Consider the following 19,830-nt stretch of genomic DNA (forward strand, 5'->3'; position numbering starts at 1 on the left):
CATAGTCCAGAACAGCCTAGAAGCTGCAGCTGGAGGCCACCCTCGGGTCCCATTCCTTCCTCCAGAACCAACAGATGCAGGAACAGACCTGCAGGCAGCCTGGCACACAAGTGAGCCCTAATGTCACAGGGAATAAGTAAATACGTCTTTCTAGGGTAGCTCAGGATGAAGTTGGGATGGATGAATGGATCATTGGGAGGAGAAAGGCTGACAGCAATTCACATTCACTTCTCTACAGGAAGATCCTTGGAAGTGGGGGGCGGTGCATGTGGAGGGGAATGAGCCATGCCCTCTGATGAGGTCAGAGAAGTCTCTGTTCCCAGTGGACCTTACAGGGCCAAGTGGACATGTGTGAAATGAGATGCTGGCCACTTGGCACAGGACTCAGTACACAGGAGATGGAAAAAGAAAGTGCTTTTCTACCTATGGAATAAAGATAAATGGAGAAGGCAGGTGACCCTGCATGGCCTGAGCAAAGAGCAGCCTCTTGACCCCCACCACCATCCTTCTGTGGCTGGAAAGGAGCTTAAAGAGTAACCTCCAGCCAGGCACCGGTGGCTCACACCTGTAATCCTAGCTACTCAAGGAGGCTGAGATCTGAGGATCGCCGTTCAAAGCCAGCCTGGGCAGCTTATCTCTTATCTCCAATAAACCACCAGAAAACCGGGAGTGGCACTGTGTCTCAAGTGGTAGAGTACTTGCTTTGAACTGAAGAGCTGAGGGACAGCGCCCAGGCCCAGAGTTCAAGCCCCACGACTGATAAAAAAAAAAAAAAAAAAAAAGTAACCTCCATCCTCCATCACTCCACCTTCTCTCCTTGGCTCATCCTTTTCTCTTTTCACTCAACCAACCTTGTAGAGAACCTATCACAGCCAGACATGAATCTAGGTCCTGGGATTAAGGGAGAATGAGACTCTGTCCTTAACCTGTGGTCCTGTGATGTCTGCAGGGACAGAGGGGTGCTACAGGCAGCCGTGTTGGAGGAGGGAGTATAAGGAAGACCCATGAGGTGGCAGTCACAAAGGAGGTATCACAGAAGTAGCAGAGGCTGCCCAGGTGAAGGATATTCCAGAGAAGCGGCTGAGGCATAGAAGTTTACAGAGCCCTAGATGGAAATGCACAATCTGGCCTCATTGGGATCTCAGGTATATGAATATGTCCATGTGTCCGAGTGGCTGCAGGTGTAAGGAAGAGGGAAGGAGATGAGCTAGGACAGTGGATCAAGGCTGGATCATGCCATCCCATGGTCAAGAAGCTGGCCTTCCTGTGAAGAGTTATAAAGACCACTGGGTTTCCCAAAACCAGAGTAGAGCAGTCCTACCCATGGGAAACCATGTCCAGTGCACACCTGCAGCCATGAATAGTACCAAGTGTAGTGCATATTCTATGTTTACCTGACTACACACGTGTCTATGAAGAAGCTGAATTTATGAGAGACATTAATAATAGCTGATAATAAAATAGAACGATGAGAACTTTATTACCACGTACTGTACTTAAAGTCATTCCAAACTTGTGAATTGAGCTAGGTATGGTGGGGCACGCCTGTAAATCCTTTCGCTCCAGAGGTGAAGGCAAGAGGATGTCAAGTTCCAGACTACCTATGTGATGGATCCTTCCAAAACAGAAAAATCATGACTAGTTTACTTTTCAAATTCCTCACCCAACTTTTTGGAGCCACAGCTGAGCATGGGGAACTGAAATCAGGAAAGCCAATGAGCAGATAAGGGGGCTCACCATCCATACATGTCAACGGGGTTCCAGTACACACAGACTGGGCTCTGTTTCTAGGAAGCTCTTCTGAGCTAGCTCGGATGATAAATGAATCTGACGAGAGTGTCTCCTCTTTGATTCATGCCATTAATTATCCCTGGAGAAATGGCCAATTTAGGAGTAACTTTTTCCTCTCTGAAGAGCCAGACTGGCTGGCGAACTGCAAAGACAAGGGAGACCCCAAACCAACCCTATACCAGCAAAACACACACACACACACACACACACACACACACACACACACACACACACACAGAGAGAGAGAGAGAGAGCCAGGCTGCTGATAAGCACCATTTACGAACCTTTCAGAACCTTCTTCCAAGGCTCACAGCTCTCACTGGGATTTGGGGAGAATTTGAGAACGGATATTATTCTGAGGAAAGGTGCCAGAAGCTATGCAGGGAGAGAAAAGAGGGAAATCCTTGCAACTGGATGAAGATCTTTTTTGTTTTGTGTTTAACCAGCTACATTTGCCTTAGACAGAGCAAAGGCACATAGAGTGGACGGGTGCAGGCCTGGAGTTTCCAAACCCTGCTCGAAGCTGTTCACCAGCAGGTCCTGGCTCTTCCCTCCCTTCCAAACCCCTTCTCCAGAAAGGTTTATGGAGAAGACTCCAAATAGCCCCCTCTCCTGCAGGCATAGTCACACCAACTGAAAGGAGATTTAATTAGCAAAATCTCGTTAGGCAAACGAAATTATCCGTAAGACAATACTCTTCTGGACAGGGGGTATGATTAAACAAAGCCATTAATTGAGAGAGTCGCCTTGGCAGCTCTCCGGGATGCATTCATCTCCAGGCAGGCTCCATCCACTCTGCCTCCTTGGGCCAGGGGAACAAATTTGGCCTCTTCTCCTGCCTGGCCTACCTCCTCCCCACTCCATCTCCTCTCTTCTGGGGAGGGCCTTTAGAGGGGATGGGAGGTGGGGGGCTTCAGTTTGGGCTGCCAGATCTTGCATCTCATCAGCGGCCTCTCCCACAGCCAGATTCCCGCTAAAGTGCCTTGATTGCATAATGTCTATTTGCATAATGTAAATTGCAATCTCCTAGCTCGGGAGGCAGGAATCACAGAACAGCCATTATTTTTTTACCACTCCACAAAAATTTCTACATTTAGAAAGCAGATTTGCAGCTCAGAAAGCCGTATAAATCCGAATCCTCCAGAAACGCCATTAAATCACACCAATTAAGCTGGACCAGGAAGAGCCCCTGTCACTGCTCTCTGTACATTCAAAGGCTCCCAGCCTGGACAGAGGCTGAGAGACACTAAGAGGCTGCATCCGAGAGGCTGGACGCAATGCTGTTAGGAGGAGGAGGAAGGAAATTCTCTCTTACAAACCTGAGTGTACCAGTAAGCACAGGCTCCCAAAACCTGGTGGTAGGAGGAGAGTAGGAGGTAGAATTGGCCGTGTATGTGTGTGTGTGTGTGTGTTTGTGTGTGTGTGTGTGTGTTTAGGCTTAATTGTCTGATTTCTTGTAGACAGGTGCACTGTCTGTCTGCAGAGCATATTTGAGGATCAAATTTCTCCTTTCATAAAAGTAATGGAAGATCCAAGTGAGGTATTTTCAGACAAGGAAGTAAATAAAAAAGCTCTAACCCTTCCAGCTTCTCTTTAAGAACTTTCTCTGTTTCTTCCCAAATTCCCTCCAGCCAACAGGAAGGAGAAAAAGGACAAACCCAGCTCAGATTGGGCTGCGCTGGTTGGATTTTGAGATCCTTTATGAACTGTTACGAGGGGTTATTAGGGAGAGGGGTGAGTCACACGTCCTAGGACAGGAGTGCTACCTAAGACTCCAGCTTCTTCGAAGTAGTGTACCTGGCTATTCTTTTGCTTCTTTATTGCTTATTCAATATTCATTTGTCAAAGGGCAAGATGCTAATGTGTATTATTAAAACATCAATAGTTTATGAGTGAACTTTTATGGCAAGTACAGTTAAAGGCAAGACTCTTGACCATCCCTGTCAGAAGCAATGATAAGGAATAATCTTTTTTTTTCCCAGTTCCACTTTTTCTTTACCTACTGGGTGAATGAATAGCTGAACCATTATTGAATGCCTACTGCATGCCTACTGAATAGCTTAAGATGTCATTGAGTACCCGCAGCAATCCTGGAAAGAATGTATAAATCTCATTTCTCTTCTAGACATGAGGAATCTGAAGGCCAAAGTCAGATGCCTGCAATCAACAAAGGTGCTAAATCTAAAGGCTGGGATTGCAACTCAAGTTTTGGAGACCAAATCCAACATTTTCCCCTCAAGCTAGAACTTTGGAAATCTAAATGACCTTCATGTATCTATATTTCCAAATTAAACTGTTTCTGGAAGCCAAGTTTCATGAAAAGGCGAAAATCAGAAAGAGTCATTCTATAGTTCCCTACTAGCCCATCTCCACAAAGCAGGGGTCCTGTGAGAAAATTCACCCCAAGTGCACAGCGGCGTGCCTAGCATGAAGTAAGTACCAGGAAGTGTTAATCACTAATATTAACATGAAACTATGGAAGAACTCAAGACTCTCCCTCCAATCCCAAATATCCCCTCATCAAGATGAAGACCACTTGCCCCTCTCTTTCTTACGCTCCTTTCTGACATTAACTATTATTAGATCTCAGCCTTTGGGAAGACAGTCTGTTACTGTTTCTACTCTTCGACTGCTTGGGTTTTGTTTCTGTCTTCTTAAATCATAACAAGGCAGCCAGAGCAGTCAGATCATCTTCCAAAATTTCACTGTATTTCTATCAAGGACACAGGAAATAGAAGGAAGCCTGGTTTTACTTAAGGGCACAGCTTCCCCATATAAGAATATATAGCAGAGGGGGAAAAAAGGAGAATGAGGGCTGCTCACAATTTCCCATCCCTAGCAAGACTCTTGTAGACTTTTAGGCCCTGATCTTTGACTAGCCCTATCTCAATATGGAAGCACGTGGTGATGGAGATAAGGGTAATCTGGATGCACACAAAAAGTCCAGCCTGTGAAGTCCTTGGTCATAGGTCTAAGATGTTCCAAACCCCAAACTTCAAGCTGCAGGTTGCAAAGTGGACTTACTTTTCACTGAGGTGGAGGTTTCTGCCGTCTGTAGGACAGACCTCCCCTTCCCCCCAGCATGCCATGTTCCAGCATAGCTTGGTCTTCAGAGGCCCTTTCCTCTGAGATATTCTGAGATAGGACAGTTCTATTTCTCTAAAGCACAGGTTTCTTTACCCCATCGTCCCCAATCCTCCAAAGAATTCATCCATTTTTCTGGGAAATATTTGAGGCCAGTTATACCAGACCACTAGCAGATATTTGACAAATACTAATAGTAGATTAGTATATCCCAAGATGGCTGCAACTATACATAGGACCCCTTCATATATATATATATATATATATATATATATATATATATATATATATATATATATATATATATATATATGGGGGTCTCCAACAAGCACAGGTGGAAAATGCTTGGGAAAAGTGTACTGAACCTGTGCAGAGTTTTTTTCTTGTCATGATTCCCTAGACAACATAGTATGACAGGTATTTACATGATATTTAAACTGCACTAGGTCTTATAAGTAATCTAGACATGATTTGAAGTATACAAGAAGAAGATATGCATGGGTAGTATGCAAATACTACACCTGCCCTTTATATAAGGGACCTGGACAGCCACAGATATGGGCATCTGCAGGTACTGGCACTAATCCCCAGAGGTAAGGAGGGCTGGCTGGTAGATAGATAGATATAAATAAATAGAAAGAGATAGAGATAGAGATATATTATATTTGCTATTTGACAGGTTATATATATATATATATATACATATATATACATATACATATACATTCTACTCCTCTTGCCAGTCTCTCAGGGAGATGTGCCACACTGTGGAGAGGTGGTGGGAGCTGTGTTTGCATCTGACCCTATGAAAGGACTGTGGGGGCATGGGGGGTGCTGCCAGGCTTCAAAGGGTAGGTCAGGAAAGCAATGCAGCTTCTTCTTCCTGGATTTTGCTCTCAGGATATTTTTTTCCCCTTGAAACTGGGCAACCATATTGTAAGGAAGCCCATACCACATAAAGAGGCTATAGTTGATGGCTCCTGTTAACATCTCAGCCAACAGCCAGCCTCAAAGCCCAAAAAATATGAACAAGCCTGCTAGTTCAAGCACCCAGCTTTTGAGTGGTCCTACCTGGAACCCCAAACTCCAGTGGTACAGAGACAGAGTGTTCCCACGATGCCCTGTCTAAGTTTCCAACTCAGGTTAGATGAGCTGAATAAATACTCAAGAACTACATTTTGGGGGTAACTGGTTACACAGCCTGCTAACTTAGATACCAATTGGAAGTAGAAGGTTGCTATTTCTCAGTCAGAGCCAACTCTAGTCTCTCTTCTCTCTGATACTTTGAACTTTCAGACTCTTTTCTTACCTGGCATCCATCACTCAGAGCCTACCTCCTCCTTTCTCTCTCTCTCTCTCTCTCAAAAAAAGCAGGATCCTCATGCTTGAGGATGATCAAATGATCATTTGAACCCTACCCATTGCAGAACCTGAGATCTGAAAAGGCCCACCATTCTAGTTCCTCACTGCAGGTCCAAGAGCATCCCTGCGAGGGAGCTTTCCCTGGGTGTGAGTGGCCCAGTGCCCAGGAGGTGCCTGGCTGCCCTCCAGGGCAGGGGTGGGGAAAAGTACAGACAGACTTCTCCCCCACCCTCAGCTCTCATTAAGGTTCACGCTCAGATTGTTCCTCATACTTGACTTGACTTATGAGGTCCCTCTAACCTCCGGTGCAAGGAGACATCGATTCTCACAAAGGTCATTATCTTCTACTCCGGCTCCCCCACCCAGCCTCAGCTCCAGCTCTAGGCAGGCTTTCCTGGAACAGGATGGAGGGAGGCACCCTGCCCTGCCCCCCTTGGCCCAGGGATCGGACCACTCCACAGCCAGGGCTGCAGAGGAGGTGCCCTGGGAGCCGCAGCCCGTCAATCACAGAAGCGACCAGCACTGAATTGCAGACCATTAGGCAGGATGGCCGGCGCCCTACTCACTCACCGGGCAGCCATCGGCAGGATGTTAGCTGATCGCAGGGCGGCCATTCTTATGATTTATTCAAATACTCATTACAGTCAATCTATTTTTACACAGAGGTGAAGATGTGCACTGATCACGGTTAATCATTTATAATTCCATGAACTGGTTGGAAGCCAATGTACTATCAAAGTCGTAGCAGCACCAACACAGCCTCAAGGTAGCCCCAGAAAGTAAGGTGAAGAATCCATGCTGGCGCAGGGCAACTTGGTCACCTGCTAATATTCACCAGACCACAGCTAGGCTGAGGGTGCAAATGAAATGGGAATTCCCAGGCTCTCCCCTCCAGGAGCTCCTGGCCTCCTTGGAATAGCGCAGAATCTCTGAAAAGGGAGAAATTACTTCTAGATGGTGTTACTGGAGACAGGGGGAGGGCATGCTTCATGGGGAAAACTGAGCTTTGGTCAGGTTCTACAGGTGGATAGACTTACAGAGAGCCCAACATGAGCCGCTGAGGATAAGCATGGGTAGAGAGAGCCCGTACTGGACAGATAGAGGAGAAATGACCAGAAGCATTTCTTTTTTCCTCCTTCACACCTTCCCAAAAATAGCCAGATATAAAAGTAAGAGCAAGCCGGCCACCAGTGGCTCACACCTGTAATCCTAGCTACTCAGGAAGCTGAGATCTGAGGATTTTGGTTCAAAATCAGCCAGAGCAGGAAAGTCAGTGAGATTCTTATCTCCAATGAACCACCAGAAAACCGGAAGTGCCGCTGTGGCTCAAGTGGTAGAGTGCTTGCCTTGAGCTGAAGAGCTGAGGGACAGTGCTCAGGCCCAGAGTTCAAGCCCCATGACCAATAACAACAACAACAAAAAGTAAGGGCCAGCTCTGAACTTGGCCCACTTTGGGAAATGATCTGCCATATCCTTTTTGCACTGATCTCCCACCTCCCCCAAACACACACACACACACACACACACACACACACACACACACACACACACGTTCAACCTACAAGCAGTGGTTAAGGTCCAGGTTGACCTTACAAACTCAAGAGCTTCCTTCCCCAGCACTCATGACACACGTAACACATCAAGACAACCTTAATGCCCAATCAATACAGTCTAATTAAAGAGCATGTCATATTATGGGGCTCCTTTGTCACACTCCGACATAATCTAATTAGAGCTCCACTGTATTTTACATTCTGACTAGCTCATTGTTCAATGGAACTCTTCCACAATACACGGCTGTTAAAGATCGGGTTCAGAGCTGGTCTTGAACCCTTAACCTTATTGAGTCAGTGTGGAAAATGCCAATCAAAGTTACTTACAGTTCACAGCCTCCTTTTTCGTGAGCAGCATGGAGAACAGAAAGCCTCAGAGTCCTGCTCCAGACTTCACCTGAGGAAAAAAAGAATACATCTTTATAGACTGGGTAAGAAGGTGGGGGTAGGTGGTGAGAGCCAGGGTGGGGTAAGGATGGAACCAGCGTTTGGGGATCTGCTCAGAGCAAGGCTGAGGCAGGCAGCCTTGTGCCCACAGCACTGAATGGAAAAGTTTCCTAGCAAAGAATTCTTATTACAACATGATGATTGTTTTAAGCACTAACCAGCACAGAGAGACAGTTTCATGCCCTCCTCTATATGCTGGGTGCCTCATTTCTTTTGAGTTTCTGGTTAGTTCTCTATAGGAAATACAGAGCAAAAAGAGTTCTTGACGGTGTGGCCATTGTGCACCCCACCCCCAAGCTGTCCAAGGCAATAACCAGTTATCGGAGCTCTTAACCAGTGTTTGACCTGGTGAGGGACAACAGAGCTGAGCAAACCCTGTGAAAACTTGCAATCTAAACAAGGAGAGCTAGCTTGGCTGTACATGGTAGGAAAATGAAGATCTTGCTTGCAGGAATGAAGCAAAGAGTCCAGTTGTGTAGGAAAGAAAATGTGCATGGGAAAGAATGATAGAGAAGTCAGGTGCCGGGGACTCACATCTGTCATCCTAGCTACTCAGGAGGCTGAGATCTGAGGATCACAGTTCAAAACCAGCCCAAGCAGACAAATTCACAAGACTTTCCAATGGACCATCAAAAAGCCAGAAGTAGAGGTGTGGCGCAGGTGGTAGAGTGCCAGGCTCTGAGGTCAAGCCTCAGTAGTAGATAGGGAAAAAATATGTTTCAAATTACCTTCCTGGGATAAAACAATTTTTAAAACAGTGCATATTTATCTGCTATCTGTTTCATGAATTACACTTGCTACATGCAAGGGGAATGAATCCATGGGATGTGTTACAAAGACATTGCCCCCACTCACTGAGGAAATAAGACTGCCCAAATCAAGCCACACAAATAAAACATAACTGTATAAAAACTTGTGTTAAGAGCTGAACCTGGTGGTACCTGCCTGTCACCACAGCTATTGAAGTGGCAGAGACAGAAGAATTGAGATCTGAAGCTAGCCCAAGCAAAAGTTTGAGACCCTATCTGAGAACCTAAAAGCAAACAGGTAATGGCTCATGTGATAGAGTACTTGAATAGCAAGCATAAGGCCCTAAATTCAATCTTCATTACAACCAAAACCAAAGTGGTATACAACTATAATCCCAGGTTCTCTATACTGTGAGGCAAAAGCCAGCCCAGGCAAAGTTAGAGATCCACATCTCAACAAAACAAAATGCAACAACAAAAGCCAAAAACAAGAAAGGGCTGAGGCCATGGCCCAAGTGGTAGAACACTTGCCTAGGATATGTGAAACCCTAAGTTCAATGCCTAGTACTGAAAACCACTGGTTTAAACTGTGTTATACTGATAATCATTCTCTCTCCATGGAGAAATGAGGTTGGCAGGGAAAGAATGTGAGAGAGATCTTGGGAGACTGGATAGGTAAGACAGCCAGTGGAAGATAGGGAGAGTGTTGAAAGGGAGGAGAATTCTAATGTTGAGAAGTCAAGCCATGTGTTAAAAGGCTTGGTTCCGGGTGTGGTGCTCTTTGAAGGCGATGGAACCTTTTAGAAGTGGGTGGGGCCTAGTGGGAGGACTTTAGGTCATTGGAGGATCCTGGAAGGGATTGTAGAACCTTTGTTTCTTCCCTTCTGCTTCCTAGCCATGAGCATGTGTTTCTGTCATGAGTGCTTGCCTCGCCAGAGGCCCAAAGCAGTGGGTGCAACAAACCATGGCCTAGAACCTCCAAAACTAAGAACCAAAGGAACCATTTCTCTTCAGATGTTGATTGTCTCAAATTTTATATTATTTACTTTTGTATAGCTGTAGCCAAAACACTTGATGCAAACAAGGAAGGAAGAATTTATTTGGGTTCACAGTTTCAAAGGGTTCAGTGCATGATTGCTCAACTCCATGCACTTGGGCAGAAAATCATGGTAGCATGGTAGTGGGAATATGTGCAAGAAATTTCTTCATCTGTACATCATCTTGACAATAAAAAAAGAAGTTTCTTTATAGTTAGGCATTGGTGGCTCATGCCTGTCATCTTAGCTACTCAGGAGGCTGAGATCTGAGGATTGTGGGTCAGAGCCAGCCTGGGCAGGAAAGTCTGTGAGACTCTTATCCCTACTAAACTACCAAAAAAAACCTAAAAACCAAAAATGGGGCTGTGGTTCAAGTGATAGAGGACTAGCCTTGTACTCAAAAAGCTCTGGGAAAGTGCCCAGGTCCTGAATTCGAGCCCCAGGACTGGCACAAAATTAAAAGAAGAAGGAGGAGGAAGATGAGGAGGAGGAAGAAGAAGTAGTTGTTGTTTCTTCACTTCCTGGCTTTATGAATTATTTCTTCAGGAGATTCTTGGAGTGAATCTAACCCTGCTGCATCTTGTCTAGCCTCCCAGGACTTCCTCTGAAATCTCCATGGAAATTTTCATGACCCCCATAATTCTTATATTCTGCATTCATATAAAGCCAGCATCCATAAACACTCAAGCAGTAGCAGGGCCTCCTGGGACCACAACTGCAGCCACATCTGAGTGCTTGAGTGGTTGAACATAGGAAAACACTTCACTAGTGTAAACAGGGTACCCCATCAGTTCTCTCGTCCCAAGGGAAGATATTGGGAGTGCACAGTCTTACACCTTATAACCTGTGATTGGCGGGGTCTAGCCATTTCCTGAGATGCTCTCAAGGCATCTTTCCTGCTTTCCAGTGCAAGGTGAATGGCGCCTCTGTCTCTCTCTGTCTCTCTGTCTCTGTCTCTCTGTCTCTCTCGTGAGTGCTCACTCTCTCTTTCTCTGTCACTTGTGGGTCTTGAACTCGGCCTAGGCACTGCCTCTGAGCCTTTGTGCTCAAGACTAGCACTCTACCACTTTGAGCTACAGTGCCACTTCCGATTTCCTGTTTCCTGGTGGTTAACTGAAGATAAGAGTCTCATGGAGGGGCTGGGAAGTTGGCTCAGTGGTAGAGCGCTTGCCTTGCATGCCTGAGGCCCTGGGTTCGATTCACAGCACCACATAAGCAAAAAGAAAAAAGCCGGAAGTGGCGCTGTGGCTCAAGTGGTAGAGCGCTAGCCTTGAGCTGAAGAGCTGAGGGACAGTGCCCAGGCCCAGAGTTCAGGCCCCACGACCGGACCCAAAAAAAAAAAAAAAAAAAAAAAGAGTCTCATGGACTTTCCTATGGCTTCTTTTAATGACACGAATCTAAACAACTACAATCTCCCCATCTACAACTTTCAGCTCACTTGGCTTCCTGAATGCCATAATGTGAACTACTTTGTTCTGCCACACTGTTCCTTCCATTGTGGATTGAACCCTTGAAACCATAAGCCAAGATGACTCTTTCCTCTTTTAAGTTTTTTTTCTTAAATGACATTTGGTCACAGTGATGCAAATGCCTGTCTAATATACACATATTTTTTTAATAGTAGCAAAAAGCTAACAGTGAGACTGCCAAAGAAGAGGTAGAGTGATCTGAGCAAGGATAGGAATCGGGGGAGTAAGGAGGGCCTGAGACAGTGTAGAAACTGGTCTGCTTGAAGAAGAAGAGAGGAGAGAGTCATGCCAAGTACAGAAGGCTCCAAGCATAGGTAAGAGCGACCAGGCCTGGACCATGAACTTTAAGCAGTTCAGTTCTACTGCTTAAAGTGTAAGATGTAACATCCTCTTCCACTCCTTTTAATATTTTCCCTTTAATTAAGACAAGAAAGGCATCTCAAGAGTTTTAGTTAAGAGATTCAGGCATGGGGCATAGTGAAATGCACTCACGGAAATGAATTTCCCCTCTTGTTCATAATATGTTCTCTAGGCCAAGGATCTTCTTTTGGAGCTATCTACTAATAATTCACACGACTGTGTCTTTAGATCATGGAGTTAAGTCACAAACAAGACCAAACCATAGGACTGCAAGTCACTGAGGAAAAGGACCACATTTTATGCATCTTTATATCCCCAAAGCTTAGCAGAGTTCATGGTATGGGCCAAGTTCTCAGCATCTATTAAAAGGATGGACCCACTTCACTCCAATCAGCACCTCAGAATGAGCCTGGGTTGGCAATGGGGTCGACTACATGTCTGTTACTACTGAACGAGACATGATCTCTGTACACAGAGTCTCTGGATTATGTTTCATGGTAGTGTGTACTCTAACCTTAAACTCCAGGACTGTCCATCTGAGACATCAGGAACATGGAAGAAGATATGAAGACTTCCATTGCATATGATACAAAGTCTGGAAGAGAAGCTGCTAGGCTGATAGACTGAAGATGTTATAATGCCTTTCACTAGCTGAAAGAACAAGCCCAAACTAAAAGCTTCATTTTTTTAAAACTTTTACCAGTCTTTATTTCTTTCACACTAACATCATGGCAACCACAAACTAAATAATTTTGAAAGCAAGGGAAAATTGCCCACAATCTCATTACTCTAAATGACTCAAATTGTATTCTATGTTCCATTCAAATTCAGTTTCTTTTACAGAATTGTAGAAGAAGATTTGACAGGTATATCTATACCAAACTTGGCTCTAATATACTAAAAAAAATCCCCCAAACTCAGAATAGGGTATCTTAGTTGAAAGGGAAAAAAACTAGCTGGGTTATTTGAGTTACATACAAGGCTGGTACATACTCTTACTGCCCCAGCTGACTAAATATGATCTTCGGTTGCATTTGTTAATCCCATACAGCATCCACCTGTGGCATGAATGATCTTCTCCATCCTGGACTTAGCAGCCCACATCAGTTCTATGTGCATTTCTGGCATAGTATTTTAATAACTTAGACAGGGATGAGTAGAAGATAAAAATGAGAGACAATGTCTAACCGTTAAATTATGGGTAAAAAGTCTAGTGGTTGAAAGTACAAATACTTTTGTCTCACCACTCTGTTGTTCCCCTTTCCTTTCCTTAATTCAGATAAATATATACATATATGTATACATATACATATACAATACTAGGCTACCAAAATCAAATACAGTGACAACAGGGAATATACCACAGAGGGAAGAATATACAAAAGAAAACAAGAAATCATCTAGTACATTAAAAACAATAACAACAAAGAAACACAGTGATATTCACAAGACAATATGTTGGGAATGATCTGTACAACTTGGGGGGAAGTAGGAGAAAAATGAGGGAAGGGGTAATAAGTTTGACAAGAAATGTACTTACTACCTTACTTAAGTTACTGTAACTCCTCTATACATCACCTTGACAATTTAAAAAAATAGAAAAAAAGTGCAAATACTGTACAAGTTTCCATCTTAACTTGATGATAGGCAGGTCCCTTATTCCTTGGTGTCTTAGTTTTTATCTAGAAAATATGACTCATGAAAGTCCTACCTCTGAAGTGACTGTGAGAATTCCATGACTTAATACAATCTACAGTGGTTAAAACAGTGCCTCATACCAAATCAGCACTAATTGAATGGTAGCTATTAATATGTTTGTTTCATTATTATAAAGAGGCTGGGGGGATGCAGAAGAAACTAGAGCTACATCTTCATTTGTCTCTCTGCATACTATGCATTAGTTCTGTCTCTGGTGCCTAAAACAATGCTATCTCTATCCCGCATGATAGTTTGAATGTTTGAAGGTAGACTTAAGAGTAATTGTAGATGTTAGAGGATGCCATTCTTCAGTTCAATATAGAAGGAATTCTATAGTAAGAAGAACCATCCAAATTGAGTCTAGCTTCCTCCAAAGGTAGTGAATCTCAGCTATGGAAGAAGAATCCTTCACCCAGTCAAAGCTGTTTCAAAGCATGTTCCATAGGATTGGATTTCAGCCATTAGCAAAATGTTAAGAAACATTTAAAGACTGGTAGGGTTAATAACATATTTTAGTAAAACATTAGTTGTGCCTCCTTTAAATATTATTTCATAAAGTAATTCAGTGTACAAAAGGAGGCCAAAATCGCACAGTAAAGGTTTATTCCTTGAACTGAGTAACTAAGGTATCATAAAAAGCAAATCTCTCTCTCTCTCTCTCTCTCTCTCTCTCTCTCTCTCTCTCTCTCTCTCTCTCTCTCTCTCTCTCTCTCTCTCTCTCTCTCTCTCTCTCTCATCTTCTCCATTTTGTCCCTATCTTTCATTCCTCATCATGGACCAGTAAAGAATCTTCCTGGACTGACACTGAGCCATTGATGCCAGTCAGGAATTGTTTATGAGCATGGTTTAGGGCCTTCTATCATGTTAAAGACCTACAGCTGTGCAATAATGCAACTAGAATTAGAACTTCAGTTTGACTTAGTGTCTGAATAGTCATCAATGAGATTAATCACTCATGTATAGAGAGGAGGAAATATGAGCAATAAAAAATGAAAGGGGTTTGTTGAATGGTTACATCCATTTGGAAAAAGGTGAGGAGAGGCATAGAACAAAGTTTCCTCTGGAGGTACTATAGTCCCTACAGTACTATAGAGAACTTGACTTTGCAACCATGATGTAATCCAGGTAGGTTAGATGGATGGAGGAAGATGATCTGGGGCTTAAACAAGTCATGATCTAACAGAGAAAGTACTAGATTGGCAAGGAAAGAGGGAGGGAAGGTATCAGGTACACAGATACCCTAACTCTGTCATTGGACAAAGGCCTTTAAGCACTCAATTTCCCCATATAAAAATGACAGAATTAACTTAAAAACAAAATTCTCATCTGACATCTACACATCTTTGAGGTTGCCCAGATCTCCAGGAAGAGCAATGAGTCCCTTGCTAAGGTGACTTAATATACCACTGTGGTTAGTGGTAAAGATAGTGTAGTCTGAGGGCTGGGAAGGTGGCTCAGTGGCAGAGTACTTGCCTTGCATGCCTGAGGCCCTAGGTTCGATTCCTCAGCACCACATAAGCAAAAAAGAAAAAGCCGGAAGTGGCGCTGTGGCTCAAGTGGTAGAGTGCTAGCCTTGAGCTGAAGAGCTGAGGGACAGCGACCAGGCCCAGAGTTCAAGGCCCCACGACCGGACCCCCCCCCCCAAAAAAAGAGATATTGCAGCCTGAGTTGGGCACCAGTGGTTCACACCTACAATCCTAGCAACTCAGGAGGCTGAGATCTGAGGATCACGGTTCAAAAGGCAGTCCAGGCAGGAAAGTCCATGAGTCTCTTATCTCATCAGAAAACTGGAAGTGGTGCTGTGGCTCAAAGTACTAGAGCACTAACCTTGAAAAGTTCAGGGACAACATAAGCAAAATGAAAAAAGCCGGAAGTGGTGCTGTGGCTCAAGTGGTAGAGCGCTAGCCTTGAGCTGAAAAGCTGAGGGACAGCGCCCAGGCCCAGAGTTCAGACCCCACGTCCGGATCCCCCCCCCAAAAAAAGAAAAGAAAAGTTCAGGGACAGTGTCCAGGCCCTGAGTTCAAGCCTCATGACCACCATCACCACCAACAATAAAAGATATTGGAGTCAGACATCCTGTTATTGCCCATCCTCTTCCCCGTACCCTAGGACCTTTCTGAAACACAAATCAAATCACAGTCACTCCTCTTTAAAACTCTCCAAGACTCCTTAGTGCCCCAGAAAAGCTGTTAAAAGGCTGATCTGGAAGCTTTCCTTGGTCTGTTCAATGTTTCTTTTTTCTTTCTTTCTTTTTTTTTTTTTTTTTGGTTGGTCGTGGGGCCTGAACTCAAGGCTAGTGTTCCATCACTTGAGCCACAGCGCCACTTCCAGCTTTTTCTGCTTATGTGGTGCTGAGGAATCGAACCCAGGGCTTCATGCATGCAAGGCAAGCACTCTACCACTGAGCCACCTTCCCAGCCCTGCCCAATGTTTCTCAATAATTTTTTCCAACGTCAAAATATTGTGGAGACATCACATTTAAAAATCCAGATCCCTTAGATTTCACCCAAAATTGTATAACGTAACCATGCCAATCCTGAGTCTCCACATGGTGATCCTGGATTTCCAGTTCAAGGTGACAGCGAGGGATAGGGGAAGGGGAGGGGAGGGGTGACACACTGTGTTCTCAGCTCTACTGTGCCCAGCTAGAGGCTGAGGGCAGGGAGCAAGGAGGTGCCAGCATTGCTGCTGCCTGGACCAGCCATGTGTCTTGACCTCTCACCTGCCACCACCTTCTCCCCTTGCAGGGGCACAGCTGGAAAGGTCTGCTACAAAGTTCCAGGAATGCCCATGGCTGCAGCAGGTGATGAAGAGGCTCACCTCTCTTGATTTCCTGAAACTCCACCCCTGGCTCCAGCCTCTCCCCCACCCCCACCTCAGTAGCGGCTGCACCCCCTCCCTTTATTTCTATCCCACTCTTCCCATCAAAGCCCTAACAGCACATATTTTGTTAATTGTACAAACCTAATGGGGGAATGCATTGGCAAAAAAGGGTAATGGCCATCAGACCAGCAATAAAACAAAATTAATGGCCCATAGGAAGAAATCATGTCCACTTAATCCTGGCTCTGAAACTCTAATAGAATAATGGAATACCAACTGAGGTTTTTTTTTTCCTCCTCTCTCTCTCTCTCTATGCAGATTGCTTACACCATGTTAATCACTTGCAAAGCAGGCCACATACCACTCTGGCTCACATGACCCTCCAGGGAAAGTAGCAGACCAGAAACATTCAGTTGGAGGCTCATTACTGACATGCACCATGCAGCAACACCTTCCTTCCCTCCTCCAGGTGACTCAGGACAGCCATTGTGGGGTGTCATTGTGGGCTATCAGGTGTGGCGAGCCGGAAACAAGACACAGAATACCTAATAATACCCAAGCATTTCATGAGCACTTACTGTGTGCCAGACCCAGGGCTGGCTAAGCACTTTGTATCTACTGAAGTTCAACATATTGCCACTCTCATTCTCTACAGCTACATAGGAATAGAAGATAGCCACTAAGCCACATGTGGCTCTTTACATCTAGATTCTAATTAATTAAGATGAAATAGAGTGAGAAAAAAAAAACTTGATCTCCAATCTCACTAGCCACATTTCAAGTACGGAACAGCCACTACCTGTGGTTAGTGGCTATGGGAAGGAACGGGTAATTCCTTCCACTGTGAGAGACAAAACCAAAGCCCAGAAAGGTTATGCAGCTTGGTCAAGGTCAAACAGCTGGTTAGTGGCAGGAATTGAGACTATTATCCCTGACTAATAGTTGTGGTCAAGGGAGAAGACGTAGTTACATGCACACCACACGTGGCATATGACAGCACCCCCACACCCCTATTCTCCATGGAACATCCTAAGGGATGGGCTGGAAGGCTGGGATTCAGATGCAGCTCTGAGGAAAACATGGAGGGAAAAAGTGAGGGACAGTCAGTGGGGCTTAGAAACCGTAATGATTAAAAAGCATGACATTTGGCCAGGGGCTGGTGACTCATGCCTATAATCTTAGCTACTCAGGAGGCTGAGATCTGAAGATTGTGGTTCAAAGCCAGCTAGGCCAGTAAGATCCATAAGATTCTTACCTCTAATGACCAAAAAGCCAGAAATGGAGCTATGGCTCAGTGGTAGAGCACCAACTTTGAATGAAATAGCACACGGGCCTTGAGTTCAGGACTAAGTACTAGTACAGAGAGAGAGAGAGAGAGAGAGAGAGAGAGAGAGAGAGAGAGAGAGAGAGAGAGAGAGAGAGAGAGAGAATAAAATAAAAGAGGCTTGAGGAAGAACAGAGAATAATTAAGACTCTATAAAACCATGCCTCTATCTTATAAAACTACACAAAGGGAAAAGAAAAACATTTCTCTACATGAACCTTGAGGACATCTATATGCCAGAATTCATCGATCCATGGATGTACCTTGAGTGAAATAGACCAGTCACAAAAGGACAAATACTTTTTGATTCCACTTATATAGTATACCTAGAGCAGTGGAATTCATGGACTCAGAGAGCAGGATGGTGGTGACCAGGGTTGGAAGCTGGGGTGTGAATGGAGAGGTGTTTAATAGGGACAGAATTTTAGTTTGGTGAGATAAAAGTGTTCTGTGGGTGGATGTTGATGACGGCTGCACAACAAAGTGATTGTACTTGTCACAGAAGATGCTCTTAAAAAATGGATAAAATGGGGGTTGGTATAGTGCTTGTCTAGAATTCATGAACTCCTGGGTTTTATCCCTAGCAACACACACACACACACACACACACACACACACACACATAGGGGAGAAGGTTAAGATGGTAATTCACGTTCTGTGTATTTGACTGTAATGTGTGTAACACTAACTCTGCCCAAGTTCTATCAAAGAGAAGAAAGAACTTTGAATCTTCAAGAGCAGGAAAAGGAACAAATCATCAGCCTTCAAAAGAGGATAAGAGAGCCAAGGATCATTGGCCGAGAGCACAGGGCCCACCATCCTGCAGCCATGGTAAGGAGAACTCAGGGGCAAGGCCACAAGGAAGGATGGACCAGGTTCCTGGACCATTTCCTCCGAAAGGAGAAAACAGCCAGCCTAGTGGATCAGCCCAGAAGACGACTTTCTGTGGTAGCATCTGAGCCAAGGAGATTCTGGAGGGTTGTTTCGAGGGATACAAATGACTTAGGAAATGATTCAGGATTTAACAAGTTTTATTGTTGTTGTTGTTGTTTAAAAAAAAACAAACAAATGAAACAGCCTGGCAAGGGAGGTAGAGGGGGACCAACTCTGTAATCTGAAATGAAAGACAGTCTAGGAACATACACACAGCAATAACTCAGACACAGGAAATCTAAAAGGAGAAAGGGGTGCAGAAGCTGAGAAAAGATAGAGGAGGGGCGGGGGAGGGGGTGGCCGGGATTAGGGTTTCTAATCCAATGCAGCCAAGAGCAGTTTGCTATGTGGGAAAGGGTTTAGACAGGACCAAGGGGATGTCCTTTGCCACCTCCCCCCCTCCACACACACCATAGTCCTAGGACCTTGTGCATATGGTCCTAACTCGCTGGGCTTCTGTTTCTTCATCTCTTGAACTAAGTGGCTAGACCAGAGTAAGAGGAACCTTAAGGTTCCTCACTCAAAATGGTATTTGTCTGTGCATTTTTTTCTGGGGAGAGGGTTACAAGTTGTACTGTTTTTAAGGCTTTCTTCCTCCCCAGAGAGGTTACAAATCAAAGGAAAAGGTATTCGCTCCATTCATGTTAAGCCAGGAAGTCCTAAAATTCCAAGAAATCTTGGATTAAATACCAATAAATCTTTGGGGGCTGAAATAAACCCAAATGCTTATGCCTGCATTGCCTGTAGCACAGAGATATTGTAAAAATGAAATGAAATAGCTACGTACTTTGAAAAGTTAAGGTTCTGTTTCTGTGCAAGTAAATATTCTTGTTGTGGTGTTTGTTGTTGTTAGGGGTTTTTTTGGTTGTTGTTTTGGTAGGAAGCAAGACGAACTCTAGAGCAGACATCAAGAAGGAAAGATGCTGGCTCCTCTTTGGGGGAACAAAGGCAGTGTGACACAGGACAGTGTCTGCTGCAGAATGACCCTTGGCTTTCCTCATTTGGTTAGAAATGAAGAGGCCCTCCATTCTGCTTGTGGAGAGGGGTCTGGCTGCACAGGAAAAGTAAATACAGCCTACCCGGGAGGTGCAGCCCAGGGCAGAACAAACGTATCTCTTTGTCCTAAGACCTCACTCTGCATCTGGCTTTACTTTGGAGGGAATGCTCAGCTGTGTGGCAGGGGAAAGCGACAGTGTGTGG

General features: G+C 44.6%; 1 protein-coding gene across 5 annotated transcripts in view; it reads right to left on the reverse strand.

Annotated features, from left to right (window-relative positions):
* The window catches only part of LOC138821388 (homeobox protein PKNOX2), a 257,917-nt gene that overhangs the window by 192,512 nt on the left and 45,575 nt on the right, over nt 1–19,830 (reverse strand). For all 5 annotated transcript variants that reach the window (XM_070013587.1, XM_070013588.1, XM_070013583.1 and 2 more), the window contains exon 2: nt 8,118–8,187. The gene's annotated coding sequence lies outside the window, so the exon portion shown is untranslated. The remainder of the gene's footprint in view (nt 1–8,117; nt 8,188–19,830) is intronic.

This window comes from Dipodomys merriami, unplaced genomic scaffold (genome assembly GCF_024711535.1).
Source record: "Dipodomys merriami isolate MVZ:Mamm:240054 unplaced genomic scaffold, mDipMer1.0.p SCAF_91, whole genome shotgun sequence".
NCBI lineage: Eukaryota > Metazoa > Chordata > Mammalia > Rodentia > Heteromyidae > Dipodomys > Dipodomys merriami.